General features: G+C 42.4%; 1 protein-coding gene across 6 annotated transcripts in view; it reads right to left on the bottom strand.

The window, feature by feature from the left end:
* Positions 1–22625, bottom strand: part of NUP93 (nucleoporin 93) — a 122226-nt gene that overhangs the window by 52387 nt on the left and 47214 nt on the right. The window contains exon 1 of one of the 6 annotated variants that reach the window (XM_089319753.1): positions 11423–11509. The exons of 4 other annotated variants lie outside the window; for them this stretch is intronic. The gene's annotated coding sequence lies outside the window, so the exon portion shown is untranslated. Of the gene's footprint in view, positions 1–7730; positions 7826–11422; positions 11510–22625 lie in introns of those variants that run through there. One more of the 6 variants, XM_008257318.5, reaches the window with a different exon arrangement.

Here is a 22625-nt window from a genome sequence, read left to right as displayed (position 1 = left end):
ATAACTTCTACTTATGGAGAAAACACAAAAGGATGAAGGAAAGACACTGTTTTCACAGGTGATCCACAGACAGCCTGCCAACACTCAGAGAGCCTCCAGGCTTCTCTGATGGTGTAGACACTCTTCTCATTCGCTCCCTTTTGTGGTGCCTACACTGAGAATGCCTCAAGGACTTTTCCAAGAGCAAAGAGATGTTCATTACTGATAAAGCCCAGAAAATGAACAGAGAAATTTAAATTTTTTTCTCAAGAGTTGGAGAACTTCAATGGGACCTGAGCATGATTAATTATTAGATCACTGTGACTGCAACAAAGTAAGAATACACACAGTGTCAGTTTACAAGGCCTAAGAGACTGACTCTCCTTCTGCAAGTCCGCCCTTTATTCTTTACTCAGATAGTCACAGGAAGTCCCACTGCTGGTTTTCTACAAAATTTTAATACTTTAAATCATCTGCTCAGAGATCTCATACATAGCTTCAAAAATACCCTGGCAGACAGCATGCTTAGCAGGCAGAGCTGACATCCACCAATTGTGATATATTTTTAATGTTGTTGCAGGATGTCTTGCTGTGCATTTATGCAAAAGCCTCGCCGCTCTCATTCAGCAGGTGGCAGCAGACGCTGTGACAGTGGCGGTGGATTTCCACCATTTGCCTGTCAGCTGATCCATCAGCACTGCAGGCAGTGCTGGAGCCACAGGTGGCAGACCTTGGCGAAATAACATGGTGCAGTGTGGGCACCAGGCCATCTGTCAGGCGACTGGGTGTCATTTCAAACATGGTTTCTGCAACTGAGCTTTAAAAAGGGTCACACAATTATGTGATAGATTTCGGTCCATTAAGGCAAAATAAATTACTTGCTCCTATGATTCAAACTGGCTTTCAGGGTGGTATACAACTTCTCACAGGTTGAAGAAAACTCAATGTGCACAGAAAATTCTAAACCCAAGAATACATAGCACTAGGCAGTGCTCCTTCCTGCACCCAAAACAGGCCTTTCTGACGTCTGCCTCGCATGCTTGGTCTCTTCAAGGGTGTGTCAATACAGCTGTGATATCACCCTGTCCTTTCTCCTTCTGGGAAAGCCACAAGCATAAGTCAACATAACAGCCTTCAGCAGATCTCTGTCACCAATCCCTTGCTCCCCTGAAAAAGAAAAAGAAAAAAAAAAAAAAAAAGAAAGAGAAGGAGAAAGAGAGAGAGAGAGAAAGAAATTACCATGGAACAAAAACCAAAGTTCCAAGATTCAGCACTGAGTAAAGAAAGAAAACTCAAGGTAGAAGTCACCATTTTCCTGACGGGAAAGCTGTAGTGGGGAGAGAGGCAGGGGACTCACCATTACTGTGCAGGAGAGAGGGTACAGAGGAGCACTGCACACTTCCTTGTTAGCACAACGCAGGTGCATACCCACTAACTGTCTCTTCCTAATTCTACACCAAGGCATAGAAACAGGGGCTACTTAGCATACATAGTTCTTCTCCTGAACTAGAAGACGACCCTGGTTAAGGTATGCATCCCTGGGAGGGCCACTTAAAGCCAGCTCCACACCTTTTAGGGGCTTCACAGTGTTCTTGTTACTTGCTACCCCTCTCTCAGGCCATACCAGAAAGAAAAATAATTCATCCAGCTCAGTTATTGAAAGGTTCTGAAGACTTCCCACAGAGAGGATAATATAAAGGAGTAAAATAATAAATGATGGCATCTGGGTAGTAGTGTGGGGGGAAAAATTCTTTTCAGTTAGAAGCCCCTTTCCTCCCATGGTCACAAGAGGGCTGGGAGATGAACATAACTTGCTCAGTGCTATTATCTCACCACTCCCAGGAAAAAAACAAACAAACAAACAAGCCAGAGCACACATGCTAGCAAAAAAGGCCATGATGCAGCAGGATGTGCCCCATGTGCCCCGCTGCGGTTGCAGGGCCCCTGCTGGTCATCCTCTCTCTCCAGGATGGGGCAGGGAAGAGGGCAGGGCAGCCAGCCAACTGCTCTCAGACTGCTGAGGTGTCCCCAGGAGAAAAAGCAAGGACAATTCAGCATTTTATTTCCCGCCCCTACCTACCCCCCAAAAGCCCAGCTCACTTGCTAGAGCTAAACTCTGGAGACCCAAGAATGAGAAAACTTGCAATCTAGGTTTACAACTGGACCACTGACAGTGTGCCAAGTATATCTGATCTCCAGGAATAGCAAGCAGAGCCTTCTCCTCACCCAAAAGTACGAATAGATAAAGCAGTATTAATCGCACAGTCATTCTTAGGGGATGAAAAGATAAGAAGGTTTTATTAAGGAATGATAAAAATGTTTCTATGTGACTCTGGGGAACCAATTTCCATTGTGGAAATGGATTTGTCCATATCCAAAGAACTTTGGGTATGAAAACCGCATTGCAGTATAAAAAGGGAAGGCATCAATAATGACCTATCATGATCATGGCCATTATTCTCAAACCCTCCACCCCCAAAGAATCCACACAAGTATTCCTGTATTATTTAAGGACATGTCACACACATACACATACCCTCATTTTTGTCAGACCCACTGTCTTTTTCCCTTTGGAAAAAGGAAACAAAAGCAAGACTTAGGCGCTGAGAGGAAAAAGGACAGCAGAGGGCGGGTCTCAGAGCTGGTTAGGTATGAGCCGAGTGACTTTTGCCAGAATGATTTGGTTTCTACAGTACTTGCTTGGGATTAAGCCTTGAGTTCTACTTAGCAAGCACAAGGAGTGCTGTTAGGACACCGTTCGGGAGCCATATCCCCTATTCATTCCCTGCTGGTACACGGTGTCAGTCATTTCCCCTGCAGCTCTCCTGCTATGCAGCAGCGCTTATGCTGAGGGACCCGAGCACAACTATCATGGCTGTCACTGAAAAGGAAGCTCTGGCTTTGCTGCAGTTTCTTCTCACTCAACAAATATTTTTTCCAAAATCTGGAGAACACTAAAAGAGACCTTCCCTTTTATAACTTTACATTGTCCTCAATGGAATTTGTCAAACCACTCCTTTGCTAACAGTGGCTGTGATTTCAGACCTTCCCTAAAACCTTAATTAATTCTGGCAACATTTTGACTTTGCCCTGTCAGAGCTGAGGAATACCACACCACTCACCATTGTCACTTCAGGTATGGAAACCAAGAAGCATGGCTAAGCTGGAGTGGCAAATACAAGCAACAGAAAGAGAGAGGGCAAGACCATCTTTCAAATACAAACAGCCCCAAACTGACAAGAAGTGTAAACCTCTCAGCCAGCCCATTCTTAGTGGGGAAAGAGGGACAACCATGTGCTGTGGGCCCCTCTGCTGAGAGGACACGTCAGAATGCGCAGTTCCATCCCCATTCACAGGAGAATGAATGTCAACAACTTTGCCTGCCCATCCTGGGAGAAGAGCACTTCGCCCTTCACGCTGAGCCAACATGATACACCTAAAAGCCTAACTTGCAGATTCAACCTCATTTTTAAATGCTTGTTTTAAAAAATGACAAATTTGTGTGTATCATCTTCAACACGGGCCTAAGAAAAGCCCAATGACAGTTCAGTAAGTCATTTCTGCAAAGGCACATCTCTAAGCTAGGCTGCTGAGGCAAAGACAGACTCTGCTGAAAGCTCAGTTTATTAGATGCAAGTCACTGGCGAGTCCGCAAAGAGAGAAACGAAGTCAGATGCGGACAGAGACGCATTACAGCACAGATGAGGAGTCAGGTGGTCTGGATTTAGGACAAAACTGACCACCTTCCAGATGTATGACCTTGAGAAAGTTATTTAACTGCAGTGAACTCTGCATTACTTAACCATAAGATGAGCTGACTGTACTTCATAAATTCTAGAGCCAGCTCCAGAAATTCTAACTTCATAAGACGTGGGAATAAGTGAGAAATTGGGAGTATCTTTAGCATTATAACTATAGTTCAATTGCAAAATAATCCATACCTTGAGCCACAAAAGAATACAAGCTTTGTTTTGAAGGATGCTAACATATATATTTTATATACAGCATGACCACAACTCACAAAGAACTAGACTGAAAACCAGAGAGCAGTAACATTATTTTCAAAGGACTGCTAGTTTCACCTTGACATAAAGCAGTAGAATACTGTCCTTCAATTCCTAACAATACATCCTGTATCAGGAGTAAGTGTCCATACAAAGCAAAGAATCTTAGAAGTAGGAACACAAAATATCCACTTTAGTTTTATTTTAACCATATTTGTCATCAATCTCTTTTAAAAACAGCATTCAAAGCCAACTAGGTGAGTGCTAATTGCGTCTTCAGGAAAAAAAATCTCAAAATTTCTACCTTTTAATCTTAAAAAAGTAACTGTAAATCAGCAAGGCAGTGATACTAAAGATGTCTTCAAATTTGATTGAAAGGAAATAATTCGTGCGGTCCACCTCTTATCACAGGGTTCCTGTTGACGCCATTTTACTCCTTCCTCACTGCCATCTTAGTGCCATGGAATGTTTCCTAGAGGGCTGGCTCACATGCCGGCTTATCTATAGAACAATCAAAGGTTTGATATGAATTTTTTTGTAGTAAAAAATCCCAATTTCTGACACTTCAGAAGAGCCTCCAGACTGAAGTGATTCAGAACCCCCTGCAAGTATTGGGAAGGGGAGACCAGCAGCCAACTTGAGTAGATCACGGTGGGGCAAAGAAATAGGAACCAACTGGGTCTCTGCTACCTCCCAAGAGGACCTAAAAATGTACTCAGTAGACATCGAATTAAAAACTCAGCAAAAGGAAATGACACCAGAATCTTCAACCAAGTTGTATTTCGAAAATTTCAGTGGAAGGCTTTCTGACTCCTCACGCCATCCAACCAAACATTTTATGTGAGCAAAGCTGTAGTCAAAATGGAGTTCCAATATCCTGCCTTAAAACTGTTATTTCAAGGTGCAAGCAGTACAAAAATCAGGAGAAGAATCCCTTTGCATTCGACCACATATCTAAAACAATATATTGAATGCTGATGCCCTCACCCAAGATTAAAAATTATGTTAAGATCTAGGCTCTTAGGCTGCAAGCTAATATTATTAGTATCACAGATTTACGGAATCTTTCTAAGAATCCAACCAGAGCTTACAGCAACTGAATCCTCCGATGTCAATGAAAGGGCTGATGTGAAGAAATCATTCTCTCCCTAGCTCTAAATGTCTATTAATCAGAGAAAACAGCATTCAGTGACTAGGATGAACAGCAGCAGCTAGTGCAAGGAGACCTAGAAGAACAGCTGGCTTTATAAATCTGCTATCAAGTTAGAAGTATTCTCAGACACCCAATTCCGTGAAGATTCAACTCTTAACTACTAAAGCATTTTGAGCAAATTCTTCATGGTATAGTTTACTGTAAAATACACTTACTATAAATTCCTCAGGGGTTAAAAGACAGAAATTTGTCAGCCTTTAAAAGATAAGCACACAAATCAAAGTTAACATCTGCTTGTTTCTTCTTAATAACAGCAGAAAGGAACAAAGAAATAAGCCGAGTCAAATCCAACTAATTTTAAGAATCAAGATTTGTAAGCTAAAAACTACAAATAAGAGTTTTATACAAGTAGCTTTGAAGTCACAACTAATAATGAAGCAGAAAGCACTAAAAATTACCCCCATGAGTTAAAGTAAAAGCCTCAATCTGCTAATCTTTGAGGACAAAATCTTGTTTTGTCAAAACATTTTTTTCTAATGTATTTTAATCAATTATTATAGATCATTAACATGGACTCCCCCCCCCCTTAAAAAACAATAGCAACAAAATCACTAAAATCCAGCAATTCTTCTCAGGAATGGAAAACACTATTTTAACAAGACAGTGAAAAGAAGCCTGAACTCTTTTAAAATTAGCATATTCAGATTTCTTTTTTCTCTCAAGTGTCATTTTCATCTGTGACCAGTGATAAATTCATACTTCTCATTAACTTAAATTACTAATGAATAATTAATTAAAATTATTTGCTAAAATTACTCATATGACCATAATTCAAGTATATATATCATACTTGGTTTTTAGCTCACACATAAAAAAAATTCATCTGAGAACCTGTATTACACTTTTCATATTTGCAGCATTCTTTAAAAGTCTATCTTGCCCTTTCAACCACAGACAAATTGTCAACCTCTGGCCGCTATTATGAGAAATACTCACTGTAGACAAAAGGATTCCATTTTCTTCCTGGGAACATTCTCCACCCTCCTAGAGAACTCTTGTGTACAGTGTGCAAATTCATTTGCTGAGTTTTACAGCAACAAAGCTCCCGTGCCATAGGACCTCATGTAAATGAAATGGCCCTGCAGCTGCCTTCAGAATCCAGTTCACCTCAACCATGATACAGCTAATTGTTAAAAATGGAGGCTGAGACATTTTCCATACATTAAATTAAGGAGCCCTGATGAAGCGCTGGCATCCACCCACTTCAGACAAAGGAAAATAATTTGCAACTGTACCAAGGCACGGATAATTGAGTCATCTCCCAAACAGGGTCAGTGTAAGAGGTTTCCTCCATCTTTACTAAATGCAAACCACAGCTCATTGTCTCATCTCAGAAATCAATTCTTTGCAATGCTGCACTGGGTCAGAGTTTTAAAGGAATCTTAGTAGTGGGTAAATCCAGACTCCAATGTCAAGGGGAGCCAATCCTCACAGTTCTTCTCCCTTCCCTAAGCAGTTCTCCTCCATTTCCCACTTAACAGCTTCTCAAGCCTTCCTATTGTTAAGAGTGAAGAAAGTCCTACATCTCAGAAGGGAACTAAATCTCTCAACTAGGTGAGCAATTTCCAAGTCTGCTTCAGAAAAAAAAAGGTTCGTATCCTACAGGTCCCACAGTACAGACACATTCCTTGGGATAAAAATTAAACACACTAAACATACCTTTTCTTGTTGTTTTTAAGGGAAGACAACAAACAAGATGTTTTTAATGCTGAATTGAGAGCATTTTCTCAAGATTTATCATTTTGTCAGCCTCTAAAAAAAAGGCTTCCACGACTTAGGAAGTTTTCATTTCACTTAACAAATCACATTCTCCACACCAAAAAATGGAAATATACTTGAAAGACTCATCTCATACCCTTTTGAGGCTGAATTTAACAAATAAGTGAAGTATCTTAATTTAACTTACCAGCATTTGATAATACTTAAGAACCCACATCTTTGGTGCTACTGTTTAATTCTTCTATACTAAAACATTTCCTGTGAGATAACCCCAAATATCTCTAACAGTACTTTTCCCCTAATCACCAAAGATAAATGACTGAATTCCTTAGTAAGGCACCCCTCCCCACAGTCATTCACACACACACACACACACACACACACACTCACCTACAATCTCAAAAAATCTGGTTTTAGTAGAGAAAAGGAATTCTATTTTCATATTTCACACAAGAATTCTATACTTCACATGTATCTCTTAAAAATCCTAAAGCCCACACTACTTGCTAATTAAAGATAAAAGCCTGCAAAAATCCTATATAATCAGTTATTTAAGTCTTGAAGCAAATATCTCTCTGCCCCACCCAACAGATTTTTTTTAAAGAAAAATATTAGAATGGCAAGGCACAAATCTGAACAATTCTTAGAAGAATCAAAGTACTTTTTCTATCAAAGGAGTTAACTGAACCAAATTTATCTGCAATTTTTAAACAAACCAAGACCTTGCCTCTCAGAGGTATGGAAACAACATGGTTTCACTCTATTTACCAGGGTGCATTATTCATCACTTTTTTATAAAACACAGGCAATCCTACCTGCAGCTCCCAAATTAAGGAGTTTCAGACCGGCTGATGCTGCAGCTCTTCCATACCTTCTGTGTGGGATGAGCTCTGTCAGAATCAGAGCTCAAGTTTTTCCCACCCCAAACTGCCTGAATTGCAGGGTGGGGGTGGGAGGAGGGAGAGGAGGACAGAAGGAAGAAAAGAGGAAGACAGAGAAAGAAGAAAAAGGAAAAGAACAAGCCTTTTCCAAGTGCTGTTATGACTGAAGCACTAAAGAGTCCAACTAGACAATGAGGTCGCAGAGTCCCCTTTAAAAGGGTGCACTGCAGCCCCCAGAACGGAGCACCACCATCCATGGTGCTCTACATAAATTCAGAGAAGTCAGCCATCAGTTTGAAAGCACAAACTGATGGGAGTAACAGTTTATAGGTTACCGAAGGGTATTTTATTGTTAACGGACTGTACCAAGTTAAGATTTAAGAGGGGGAGAGACAACATGTAGGCAAGGAATGCTATGATACTTCTTTTTCCCCTCGACCCAAGCCTCTGCAATTACTCTGATGTGAATTTTTGATGACTTCCGACATCTTGCATGGTTAATAATCGCTTCAGCTGTCATGTTTGGTTAATGTGGAAAATGCATTTGCTGCATTGTGATGCAGTGCTGTGGCCACAGATTGAGACACCAGTTGTGAAGCTGGTCCCTTAACTGAGCAGCAGGAATTTGCACATGCCACGATGCTAAAATAAATGATAGTTAAAAGATTTTCTACAGCAGCAGTCAGATTCTGCCATTTTAGTCTACAGAACATGTAGCTCCGATGTATGAAGCAGCTCAGATCATTGTGCCCTTGTCAACTGGACTGTCCTTCAAACAGAACAGTAAATTCACCATCTTAAATATCTTGCTTCTTAGTAGTTAAAAGATTCTGATACTGTTGAAAATAACTATTCAGATTAATTATAGCTTTGAACAGAACAGGGGTTTATTTGCATTTCAGGAATATACAGCCAATGAAACTGTCAGTGATACAGGAAAATGCAGACCTTTTATTAACATATGCTCGGCTCAACTGTCACTTCTTTGTACAACATTTAGGGGAAAATATATGATGTGTAAGTAATGAATATTCCCATTCTAACACAAAGTGCTCCTCAGAAAGAGATTTTTTCCCTCCATGTTTCAATGTATAACTTGAAAATTAAAGACTACATTACATACTAATATGTGTTTTTCATTGTCACAAAAGGAATTCAATGCAGCAAACAACTGTGCAATTACAGGAAAGCTGAGAAAAAAAGCAAAGATGAAATCGCACTAAGACCCAGGCACCAGATGATTAAAGTCAGGCCAGGCAGGTAGTGGGCCATCATTATGGTGCAGATTGCAAAAGAAAAATTGAGAGGAAAAAACATTCTGTCTTCTCAAACAAAAACCATAATCCCTAACTCTGCAAACCGTGGGTTGCAATACCAACACCTACACTGCAGAACCTTAAAGACACATGATATTTGCCAATTTCCGTTTTTTCCTTTTATAAATATGTACTATTTAGTATCTAGAATTTGCTTACTTAAGGTTGTTATTCATCTACCTTCATCATTTTTAAGAAGAATCAAGGTACAGACTTTGTTGCTTTAAAAGAAAAGCAACTAATATAATTATCTGCTATTTCTTACATCAGAACTTTTGCTAATAAATGCCCAGAGTCAAGATGCTCCAGACACCTCTACATCTCTGCCTTATAAAAACAAACAACCCAGCCGGTGCCACAGCTCACTAGGTTAGTCCTCCGCCTGCAGCGCTGGTACCCCGGGTTCTAGTCCCGGTTGGGGCGCTGGATTCTGTCCCGGTTGTTCCTCTTCCAGTCCAGCTCTCTGCTGTGGCCCAGGAAGGCAGTGGAGGATGGCCCAAGTGCTTGGCCCTGCACTCACATGGGAGACCAGGAGGAAGCACCTGGCTCCTGGCTCGGATCGGCGCAGTGCACTGGCTGTAGTGGCCATCTGGGGGGTGAACCAATGGAAGGAAGACCTTTCTCTCTGTCTCTCTCTCTCTCTCACTGTCTAACTCTGCCTGTCAAAAACAAACAAACAACCCAACCAAACTAAAAACAATGAACACAGAAAAAACATACTGATATCTGAACAGTGAAGAACGATGCAAGAACTCATGTCACTAACATAAAAATCAACCCATGATTTCCTTTGTTTTATTCATTGTGATAGTACCATGCATACTTTGGAGGTACATATGTTAACAAGTACCATGAAACTGAAGACCTTTCTAGTTTTGTTTCTTACCCTAACTTAAAATTAACTGCACCAACAGTGCTATTCAAAGCCATAATAGATGTCGCAGTAGTCATAGCTAACATTCAAGAATTCAAGTTTTTGTTCTAGACCCAAATACAAGGTACCACTAACAGCTCACAAAGTGCACCAGGAAGGTAGGGAAAGGAAAGCGTGTACTCGGGGTAGCTTTGAAATTAACCAGGCTCAGTTTATGCTCCAATTACTGAACAAAAGACAATCCTGGGGGATCTCTCTCTGAACCAGTACAAGAAGCAAACTCTTTTGTTTCTGATCAAATAAATAGTGTATTGGAGCACAGTGGATATGCAGCATAGAAGCCTCCACCTGGGGATGGAAAGGGCAAGAAAAAAAGAACCTAAAGACTCAAATGTGGTTAAAGTCAAACCATTTTACCAATGTAAAACCTATTCCTGAGGGAGACTTCTGAGGTTCACCACAGGGGAGTGGGAAAACCCTCTTTATTTACTTACAAAAAATAAAAGAGCTCCACTGAGTCACTGTGAAGACATTTTCCCTCTTTTGTGCTGCCAACAAGTAAATTTCCTTATGACAGAATAAAGCCTACTCCCCTCCCCCCTCCTACTTTTCCCTCAACCTAGGACTATTCCAAGGAAGCCAGAGGAGAGGGCTTGGAGCTGCAGTACATCGTGGCTGTGATGGATCTCAGAGCAGAGGGACTGAGCAGTGCTACTAGTCTGCCTTTAGACGTGGGATGCTGGAATATGCATGGGGAGGTAATAAAAACACTGGAAAGAAGCCACCTTACAAAGGAGGTTTTTCTCTACTTGTTCTGTCACTAACTGAACATGAGGGTACCCAATCCTAAGTGTCTGGTAGCCCACTGTTTAATTTTGTGTTTGGGCTTTTATATAGCACTAGGTACCAAAAATGAAAGCAGAGAAAATGGCCGAAAATTCATTCCGGCATTTACTAATATAAGGCATAAAAGCGGGCTTCCATACACAAACCCCAAGATTACAGAATAGAAAAAGGAAGTCATTGCAGTCACTGGTTCAGGTAGAACTGAGATAACTGCCAGGTAAAATCATATCCAAGTGAGCGATGGGAGATTCTCTGGAACACTGACCATATGGAGGTCTTCACCCCAGAAGCTCTGTGGTGGTCTCTGCTCTATCTCCTGCCAGGTTCACTGGGTTACTGGGAAGAACAAGTCATACTGCTGGTGGCTCAGTGCTTTTGAGAGTAAAGAATGAGAGGACACATGAGGCTGTGCCACTACTCCCCACAACCTTGAACCCCACAGCTTTCTGACACACAGCTGGGCCCTGGTCCCCTTCCCAGCCCACTCCCACCAACATCCTCCTGGCTCCTCTCTCACTGGGATTTGGCAGTCTGCCTCATGCAGTACATTTCCCCTTCCATAACATTCATTTCTACTGCCACACTCGTACCTCTTAGGCCAGCGGCTCTGCAAGTGTTTGGAGCTCTCTTCTGAGCAGCACCGTTTACCCTATCTCTCATGCTTCTGGGGCATTTGCACAGCGTTTCTTGCCGGATCCTTAGAAACTGAAACGAAACCTCAACTTTCTATCTAGTTAATCTTCCTAAATTCTCAGCCTCAACTAAAAGCACCAGTCCTCCTCCTTGCTCCACGCCTTGCATTATTTCTCAACATTCTTAAGCCCATGAGGCACCAAGTGTGGCAGCTGTTTTATTCCCTTTTCTCACCTTCCACCCTAGTTCTGTGGGACTGCTGCAGCTGCCTCTGAATAGCATCTCCGCAGGTATTTACTCTACCACTGGCCCAGCTTCTGTAAGCGTCATCATACCCTCCCTCTTTTCTTCCCAACATTCCCTGCTCCAAACTTGCAACAGCACCTGTCACTTAGACTCCACTACTTAGCAGCCACTCCTTCCACATCTGATCACCATCCCTGAAAGATTTTACTTCCTAGCATGTAACTTCTACTCCCCCCACCCAGATATCTGTTAAGGTTATTATAGTTAGTCTCATATCCTCTTCTTTCACTTCCTGCAAGCAAAACCCACTTCATCTTTCAAGGTCCACTTGGGTCCCATCTGTTCCAGGGGGTCTTCCCCCAACTACCCCGCCCCCAATTCAGTCATCATTACCCCTTTTGTCTCTTCTGAATTCCCACAGTATTTAGAATTGCCTGACACTCGGCCGGCACAGTGGCTCACTTGGATAATCCTTCGCCTGCGGTGCCAGCATCCCATATGGGCACTGGGTTCTAGTCCCAGTTGCTCCTCTTCCAGTCCAGCTCTCTGCTGTGGCCCAGGAAGGCAGTAGAGGATGGCCCAAGTGCTTGGGCCCCTGCACCCACGTGGGAGACCAGGAAGAGGCACCTGGCTCCTGGCTTCGGATCAGCACAGTGCCAGCCATAGCAGCCATTTGGGGAGTGAACCAACGGAAGGAAGACCTTTCTCTCTGTCTCTCTCTCTCTCACTGCCTATAACTCTACCTGTAAAAAAAAAAAAATGCCTGACACTCCTGACTTAGCCTGTCACTTTTCACTGTCTTAGACATGTTGATGTTGATTCTGCTGCAGTTAGTCTTTGCTCTCCAGGCAATGACGAGGAGTTTCCCCGAGGGCAGTATCTAGAATTTATATTATTCTAATTATCTTCAGTGTCTAGCACAGTGCTGTCCGTAATGGGCACTCAACAAAACCACTTCACTGATTTTCATTAGCATTCACCAGGCCCCACCCAGGTAAATGCAGGCAATTATTTGAAGGGGAGCTAAATAATACTTTTGCTTGTTGTTTGTTCTTTCACAGCTCTTTGGCTTCCTGAGATTAATTCTAACCTTAGATACTAAGACAGAAGCTTAGGTGGTTCTTGGTCAATATGCAGAGGCCCCAAACTCTTCTTTGTGACTAACCTTCCTTATCAACAATATCCAGTTCCCAAAGTCAGTCTCCTTCTCAAATGTATATAGAGCCAATAGTTTCAGGGAAAATGTGAAGATCTTAGCCCAAAGTCAGGGGGTGTGACATAGTCAGCTCATCTGTCCTTATATCACAACAGCTGAGAATGAAAAAGGAGGCTTCTCATTTATTGTGTGCATTTTATCTTGAACACTGTTTCAAGTGAGGAACACTAGAATTAGGTCAGTAAAAAAAAAAAAAAAAAGAGATTTCTGCATGTCTTTATTAAACAGTGAAACAAATTAAGGCTCACTTTCTCTTGCTCTTACTCAGACTAGTCTGCCCAGAGGTCAAGAAGGAACAGGGAAAAGAAAGCTCTCCTTGACTCAAGAAGCCACCCCAGGGAGGCTTTGCTGTGACTACAAGCCAAAAAGGGTGGGAGTAGGGTCTATAAGTGGATGGAAAATCAATTCACCTGGTAAAAGGGACTCTACTTTACCTTAACATGTTTGCAACAAGCAGTTCCCCAGGAAAAGCAGTTATGAACATGAGCAGATCAAAATGGGGGGAGAGGAGGCGTGCGGAAGCATGCTCCTCAAATAGACCTCTGGGACGATTCACTGCAGGTAAGGTAGCCTCTCGGGCTGCAGAAACTCGGAATGAGGGTTCTCTTCCTGATAGCTAGTCTGTCTTTCTCTCATGCACGCATGCGCGTGCACGCACAAATACACACACACACTCCCAATATCTACTGAACCTTTGTACTGAAAAAGGACACAAATGACACTTTCAGCAAGAACTGTCAGAATATGTCAAGTAGTTCAACGACAATAAAAACCAATGAAATAATAAAGACCCATCAGATTCAGAACCATAAAACTTTAAGGGCATTTCCCATGTGGCACACAGACTAACAAAATAAAGTGCAGAGAAACTCAGCTTATGGTTGAGGTCAGACAGTGACTTTAGGGCCAGGATCTGGCTCTCTGGCTTCTGCACAGAGCTCTTTGCACAGCACTGTGCAACACCATCCTGTGAAAAACTGTCTGAATGTGTGCTGGAGCTCTGGATCTTAAGGAATGTTAAGTTAGTACACGGGGATGATGATGGTTGCAAACGAATGACTTCTGGCTTGCTAACTCTTGTTACTCATGTACTTTACACAACAGATGTATTTCTTGCCAGGTTTAGTGTAAATAGAATTCTTTTAAACAACGTATTTTAAATTCAGCAGGGACATTGTGATTTGAAGAACTACTAAATCATCCCAAAATTTCTTTTGTAAATCCAGATATTCAAAGTTTGGATTTTCTTATTAAAACAGTGTCCTTCATATTGCTACTGTTATCTTCACTGACATACACAAATTTTTTTTTTTTGTTTTCTTTCTTTTCTGTCTCTAATTTTAAAGGTAGAGAGGCAGAGAGTGACAGAGACAGATATCTCCTATCCACTGGTTCACTCCTCTAATGTCCATAATTGTTAGGGCTCGGCCAGGCTGAACCCAGGAGCCAAGAACTACATCTGGTCTCCCACCTGGGTGGCAGGGACCCAAGAACATGTGCCAACACCTGCTGCCTCCCAGGCGTATTAGCAGAGAGCTGGATCAGAAGAGGAGGCTGGACTTAGTCCCAGGCACTTCCACACACAATATGGGACGTGAGCTTCTCAAGTGGTGGCTTAAACCCGCTGTACCTAATACTCATCTCCCCAAAACAGTGTTTTGATTGCTCTGCTAAATGCCAGTCTAGAAATTTTTCCATGCAGGAAAACTGCAGGCAGGACTCTATTTTTTCTTTAATCCCTACTATAAAATTGAATACAGCATTCTTCAAAGTGATAAATAAAATCTGGCACCAAGAGGTAATAAAATTATATTCAAGGATACAAACCTTAAGAAGAAACTATAGAAAATAATCAAAGCGAACATTAAATGAGAAATAACAACACTCAGCCAAATTAGCTTACACAGAAAACACTGTGAAATAGAAAACACTGTGATGACCAGTGGGATGCTGGTCCTTCATGAAGGGAGAGGAGGGGAGAGGGGCCTCTGCTTTTCCTCCCCCATCACTTCAGGGCCGCACAAACAACCTCAACAGCCTTGGGTAGACACCAGGAATTTACAATGCCCTATAAAATACCATGTTAGGGGCCAGCGCTGTGGTGTAGCAGGTAAAGCCACTGCCTGCAGTGCCGGCATCCCATATGGGCACCGGTGAGAGTCCTGGCTGCTCCACTTCCCATCCAGCTCTCTGCTATGGCCTGGGAATGCAGTAGAAGATGGTCCTTGGGCCCCCACACCCACGTGGGAGACCCAGAAGAAACTCTTGACTTCTGGCTTCAGATTGGCGCAGCTCCGACCACTGTGGCCATCTGGGGCGTGAACCAGCACATGGAAGACCTCTCTGTCTCTGCCTCTCTCTAACTCTGCCTTCCAAATAAATAAATAAATAAATCTTTAAAAAATAAAATACCATGTTAAGTTTTGGTTTTTATCCCTGTAACTGTGTTCTTCTCATCTCTAAAATAGGGACACAGGGATCTGCAATTCTAAAGGTTTTTTTTTTTCCTGGAAAAAATAGGCTGACTTAAAAATCTGCTCTCCCTACCAGTCTTCCAACAAGGACATGGTGGAAATGGTTTTAAAAACAATGATCCAGTTTGATTAACATACTTCTAAAAATATTTATTTAATTTGAGAGGCACAGAAGGAGAGAGACATCAAGGGAAAGAGACAATCAGGAGAGGGCTCCCATTTACTGGTTCACTACCCCAAGTGCCTGCAGCAGATGAGGCTGAGCCAGGCCAAAGCCAGGATCTGGGAATTCAGTTCCACATGGGTGATAGGGACCCAACTACCTGCGCCATTGCCTCTCAGGGTACACATTACCAGGAAGTTAGAGTCAGAGAAGAGCCAGAACCAGAACTCGAATACCATAAGCCGGCGTCCTAAGCAGTCTTTACCACTAGGGCAAATGCCTGCCTCTATTAACACACTTCTTAACACCAAGTCCTCCAGCAACTGTTGAAGAGACAAAAATGTTTCCAGTCCTACTGTACTTTGCCATCTCACAGCCTTAAGTCCATATTGCAACATTTCAAGTAACCAAATCTACCTTGCCCCCACCAACCCCAGTAAAACTAAAACCTACAATATAATAATAATAATGAGGACTACACTGTACCCATTCAGGATGTTCAACATATCACACATGGGAACCTATATGCTGTTCAGGGTTGAAATTCAGAAGTTCTAGAAATGTCTACCCAACTATTGACTGTCAACAGCCTTTTCTAGCTTCGGTGCTTCTGGGCAAACTTTCATTTAGAATTTAACTGGTGACATGTTCCTCATGTCTGGAAAAGTACCCACACAGTTCCCCAGTGGTAAGAGAGTCTCAATGGAAAGCATCCGGAAGTCGGAGTCAAAACAACTGGGTTCTAGGTAATGAAAGACAAGTCACTCACCTCATGGCTCAGTTTCCCACTATGTGAGATGGAAAACACTACCAGAGTAGTATGAAGTAATACCATGGCTATCCTCAACTGCCTATACCAATAAGATTATTCTTCAAAGCAAAGAGAAGCCATTTCACATGATTTCTAAAACAGACTGAAAATTTGTACATTTTAATATTTTTCAAACATGCAGACTGATTTAGACATTTCCAAGGAAATAGTTATTCTGCCTTTCTGCTTTCTCTCATGACATCTGCTGTCACTAGCAGTTAAAGAAAAGTAAAACCTAATGTCAGCCGGCGCCGTGGCTCAATAGGCTAATCCTCCACCTTGCGGCGCCGGCACACCGGGTTCTAGTCCCGGTCGGGGCGCCGGATTCTGTCCCGGTTGCCCCTCTTCCAGGCCAGCTCTCTGCTATGGCCAGGGAGTGCAGTGGAGGATGGCCCAGGTGCTTGGGCCCTGCACCCCATGGGAGACCAGGAAAAGCACCTGGATCCTGGCTCCTGCCATCGGATCAGCGCGGTGCGCCGGCTGCAGCGGCGGCCATTGGAGGGTGAACCAACGGCAAAGGAAGACCTTTCTCTCTCTGTCTCTCTCTCTCACTGTCCACTCTGCCTGTCAAAAATTAAAAAAAAAAAAAAAAAAAAACCTAATGTCATTAACAGTAGACCCAAGATCCCCAGCACCCACTTAAAGAGGGAGGGCACTTAGAAAGAAAAGATACAAATGTAAAGGTATACAAAATGAGAATAAGAGGAGCTGGGGAGAAAGGCCGAAGAAATCAGGTTAATGAATAAAAACAGCAAGTCCATCTTTCATCTCTCCTGGCTCCTGCAGATGGCAGACAGTGTATTTTATCTGCTGAGACACCAGATTTAAGGCCTTCTTTTGGCATCGTCCATCCATGAATTATTAACATTTGCAGAAGCAATAGCACATCCGCTCACAGCAATCAGAGAGGATAACGATGATTAACCAAGATGGGATTATTAATCCCCCACTACTTCCTTTTCTTGTATCTCCCTCTCGTCTTCATTCTCCTCTGGGCTTTGACTCTTTGTCAGGCAGTGTACTCTGAGCTACTGTCCCACTATCGCATTCAATACCTCCGTGGTGAAAAAAATTATCATTGACAAGTTATATGTCCTAAGTTTTTAAACATATCTAAGTTTATTTTAATTAATTTATTTATTTGAAAGGCAAAGTTACAGAGGAAGAGACACAGAAACAGAGATCTTCATCTGCTGGTTCACTCTCCAAATGGCCACAATGGCTGGGACTTGGCCAGCTTAGCTGCTTTCCTAGGTATGTTAGCAGGAAGCTGGGTAGGAAGCAGAATAGTCAGGACTCGAACTGAGGCCATATGGGATGCAGGTTTCACAGGAAGTGGCTTAACCTGCTACGCCACAACACCAGCCCCTACTATACGTTAAGTTTTAATCATTCATTTTATTGGCTACTATGTCCTTGATAAAGCAAAGAGAAAACAAAGGAGGCTACAAATGTATTAGGACTCAAACATTTATAAGATCAACTGCTTAGCAGGCTGGTGCTATAGCTGTCTGGTGATGTTCATCCACAGGTGGACAGACTGTGAGTCGGCACAGATGCCCAGAAAAGCAGGGTTTACCTACACTGGATCTAGCAGATCTCAAATTGGAGGGCTTGCAAGAGATGGGCAGGGCCCCATCCCTAGGGATTTGGATTCAGTCCTTCTGAGGTACAGTCTGAGACTTCACATTTCTCACAAATGCTGATGGTCTGGGCACACTTTAGACCACTGGACAAAAGATTTCTTCTCGCTGTCAATGGCAGAGATAAAGAGGAATGGAGAAGGAGAAAGGAGCGAGTCTGAGGCCCAAAGTTAATAAAATATAAAGAGGAGCTCTGTGGTTCCCCACTGTCTTCCCTCCCCTGTGGAGAACCCAGATACCTAGATGTCTGCAGGGCTCTGTAGTGCGTTTGCTGCTCCAAGACAGGTCTATTTCATAACACTGCCCACCCTCCAAAAGAGAGAGCAGGATAAACAATTAACAAATGGTGAAGAGTACATACATATAAGACTGGGACGCAGACTGATTTATGACGTCATTCCTAAACCAGGAAACTCTTTCTTTGGTCATTTTCTTCCCTATCTTCCCATCAACTAAGGACTTGGTAATGTAATCAATCCTCAAAAAACAACAGAAATGTAACTGTCAGTTTACTATGTTACTACAATAACAGAATACTCACATAGACCCTCAATACCAATCTGAACCAGACACTAAAAATCACAAGTAAAAAAAATAGCAGAAGTAGTTGGTGAGGGCCCAAAACAAGGAAATGCACTTCAGGGTACCAATTAAAAGAGCAAAACATAAGTAAGTTAGCTAGATGATAAATTAAGTTCCAGTTATTTGGGTTTTGCAGACACAGAAAATACAACAATGAAAGTATGTGCAGCAGTGGGGAACTGAGGAAGCCCATTGGCGGTGCCCAGCAAAGACCATCTCCCACCAAGCTAGTCTCCCCACTGGCCCACCTCAACCTCACACCCAGCAGGGCTTAATCCAGAGAGACAGCCTCGGTGGGTCCACACTGCCAAGCTTCACAAGCCAGTCTAGCAGCCATGACTTCACAGTTGACAGTTGATCAGAGAAAGGAATTAAACCCTACCCAACAATGTTCCCTATCCTTCCTCTGCCCAAGTATCTCTGAGGGATCAGGTACATTCCCCTTCACAATGATAGCTCTTGATCATATCAGGGGCTGAGGCAGCAGGTGAAAAAGAGAGGGAAGCAAAGGGCAGAAGGAAAGCCAGAATTAAAAAACTAAAGGAGAAAAGACAAGCAAAAAAAAGAAGAGAAAAGAGGGAAGGTGGGGACAAGGAAGAAAGGATTGATTTAGGGTAAAATAATAGACAAAAAAGTAGCAAAAACAAAACACAAAAACCTTTCCCCTAATCTGCTCTAAACCCTGACTTCTAGTACCTCAAGTTCCAAAACGTGGCATTTGTTCCAGTTTGCCACTCAGCATTTGTTTGGCAGCAATGACCAAAAAACAGCAGAAACCCAGCTGATGGCCTCCAGTGTCCCGGATCCCAAGAAGCCCAGGCCCCTTCACATAAAGAGAGACAGCAGTAAATTGTATCAGCAGCAATGACAAACATCTGCATCTCTGTTCCAGACACCTCAGATGGAAAAAGAGGTTTGTCATCACTCAGAGCAGAGAAGCCAATAAGGCCTAATCATTCTCTAAAGCAGCACTGTCAGCCCTACAATGGATTTACATACATAGAAAGGAATGGAGATGTCGCTCCAGAGAAAACAGGTAAGAAAAGGTCTGAGGGGTATAAAGCATTAAGAAACTCAAGGAGCAGTGAGAGAATATGGAATTCACCCAACCGGTTTACCACTTGATACCTTCCTCAGCAAGGGATGAAAATAAGAGAGGGCATGGTTTTAAGAATTATCTGGGTCCAACCTCCACCTCTGAAGAACTAATCAGTCTTAGTCTTAATTTCTTTCCCTTCTATGTAAATGAAGATGATGCTAACACAGGCCTCCACGCTGCAGCAGCCAGGAACAAGAGGGCGATAAACAAAGCTCACTGGAGAGTACTATGCACAGGATTATGATGATGCGCCCCTCGAGGCACACACAAAATTCCTGGCCTGTTACTTTCCCCTAAATCCTCCAAATTAGGACAAAGTCATAGAATTTCTCAATAGCCAGCCTTCCAAATGGTTTGAGGGGCGTAATGAAATGAGGTAATGAAATCTGAAATGTCTCAGGTCCCTTTCCACACATTAGGAATCTTCTCCATGGTAGAATCAAGGAAAAGTTGGTATCTACCTTTACAGGAATTGACCGAATCTGAGCAACAAGGGCCATTTTATAACCTACTCCTAATACGTGCTGCATGTACTACTTCTTCACTTCTCTGCTGAAACATATCAATTTTCCTTGTCATTTCAAACAAGATGATCCAAAGTTTCAAATATACAGTGCAAACACAGCTCAACACCCCCCTAACGGTGGCTATCTAACAACTTGAAGGGCAGCATAGCAGTCAAATAATTCTACCAGGGAGCTACTTTTCAATTTTTATTTAATGAAGTATGCCTTATTTTTATGATGAAGGGAGTTCATACTCTCAAAATTTCAGATTTAATGTCTCTTTTGTCATCTCATTCTCTTAGCCTTAACTCTTTCAGTTAAGATGTGTCCATGCTTTGAAAGAGAATGAAAAAAAAAATTTGTAACCAATAATTACTTTTCTCCAACTCTGAGCTACAACCCTGCTCTTTCTAGATTAGCTAGATTCTAATTTCAACTCCATGTAAGGAAGCTGGTACCAGGCAAATGCTGAGGGCCGCTTACACGAAGGAGTGCTGACCTGTGACCTGCTCTTACATCCCTACCACTACCCTTTTTCAGTTCCCTCCTTAGTCTTCTTCACAGTTCTGTTACGCTAGTCTGCATTTGTTTTTAAGAATCAGTTAAGGGCTGGCTTAGCAAGTAAAGCTGCACCTGCAGTGCTGGCATCCCATATGGGCTCCAGTTCCAGTCCCGGCTGCTCCACTTCCAATCCAGCTCTCTGCTATGGCCTGGGAATGCAGCAGAAGATGGCTCCAAGTCCTTGGGCCCCTGCACCTGCGTGGGAGACCCGGAAGAAGCTCCTGGCTCCTGGCTTTGGATCAGCGCAGCTCCAGCCATTGAAGCCAATTGGGGAGTGAACCAGTGGATGGAAGACCTCTCCTTCTGCCTCTCCTCTCTCTGTGTAATTTTCAAATAAATAAATCTTAAAAAAAAAAAAAAAAGAATCAGTTGGACCAAAGAACAGCCATTTGATGCTGTCAGGCATTAATGTTCCACTGAATGTCAGCTATTCACTTTTATGCTGTCTCCTAGAAGTCAGTACTTTTGCTGCAGAGAAATCCTTCCTGGATTCTGGAGTATATACACAAAGCCGAGGGCTTTGTCTATGTCTTAAAACCAAATACTTATAATACCCTTAGACAGGCAAATCATATTATGTGATACAAGATTTCAACATTCCGGCACACTGCCAGAGCTTAATGGCCAGTCAGACGCTAAGTAAGGAAATGGGTCTGCATTAAACCTACAAATAAGTCAACAATCAATAGTTCAGTATTACAGTAAAAATGATATGTCCTTTAAATTGCTTCTAGCATCATCCTTCTAACCCTAGCTCAGCTTCAAAAACAAAACAAAACAAAACAAAAGATGATCGAGCAAGAAGCTGAACACAACCTATTTTCACAAGCACAAAGCCTGAGCATTTCAAAACTAAAAACTGCTCCAGGATTTCACAGAAATCCTGTACCATGTACCTGTAGGGCAGCAAACCTGAAAAATAACAGGCTGAGCTTTACAGAGTGAATTAAACTGACAGCTCAGCAAGTAGAAAACTACGGCAAAAAAGCTAGCACCTAGAGATAAACGAATGAAACAGGTCTGGCCTTCCTGCAACACTCCATAGCAGCAGGCATTTGGATCTAGGTTTAGACAGATGCACCAGCTACTAAGCTTATGTCAATGTGAGTAATGCCTATTACATCCATTCAAAAGATTGCACATCTTCCTCCAGCACTGTGGGCTTTCTACTCTTTGTCCTCTAAATGAACAATCAATTATACTCTATTTTATGCTTCCACTAGCCTTGCTCCTTCAAATACATCCTGAAAATTCACTCCTTTACTATAGAAATCTTAGTTTACAAGTGAAAATAAAAACCCAGAGGAGGTAGACATTGGTGCACTGGTGCAGACACCCACCTGCATCCCCTACAGGATCGAGTGCTGGGGTTCATGTCTGGCCCTGCTACTGATTCTAGCTTTCTGCTAATGTATACCCTAGGAGGCAGTAGGCGATGGCTCTAATAGTTAGGTCTCCTGACACCCATATGGAAGACCAGATTAAGTTCCTGTCTCCACTTTTGTCCTCACCCAGCCCCAGATGTTGTAGGCATTTGGGTAGTAAACCAATAGATAGAAGATCTCTATCTGCCTTTTAAATGAACAAAATAAATAATACATTTAAAAATCTTAAGACTGAAGGGGCTAAGAACATAGTATTGAACTTAAACCAAGCAAAAGGTGTCCATGTCTGACATACCTATCCTCTGGTTCCTTCTCTCAGAAATAGGGTCAACAACAAGTACCTGCAGAAGGTTGCTGGGAAGATTGTATCAGGAAGCCAGAAAGTCCTTAGTATAGATAATGCCTTGGGCATCATAAGTGTTCAATAAACCTTAGCTTTGCTTCCCTGATGTTAGCTGAAATAAAATGGTTGAT

The sequence above is a fragment of the Oryctolagus cuniculus genome, chromosome 18, assembly GCF_051225735.1.
Source record: "Oryctolagus cuniculus isolate XC-2025 breed Fujian yellow rabbit chromosome 18, ASM5122573v1, whole genome shotgun sequence".
NCBI lineage: Eukaryota > Metazoa > Chordata > Mammalia > Lagomorpha > Leporidae > Oryctolagus > Oryctolagus cuniculus.
Note: the sequence above shows the minus strand (reverse complement) of the source record. Positions and strands in the feature narration are given on the sequence as shown.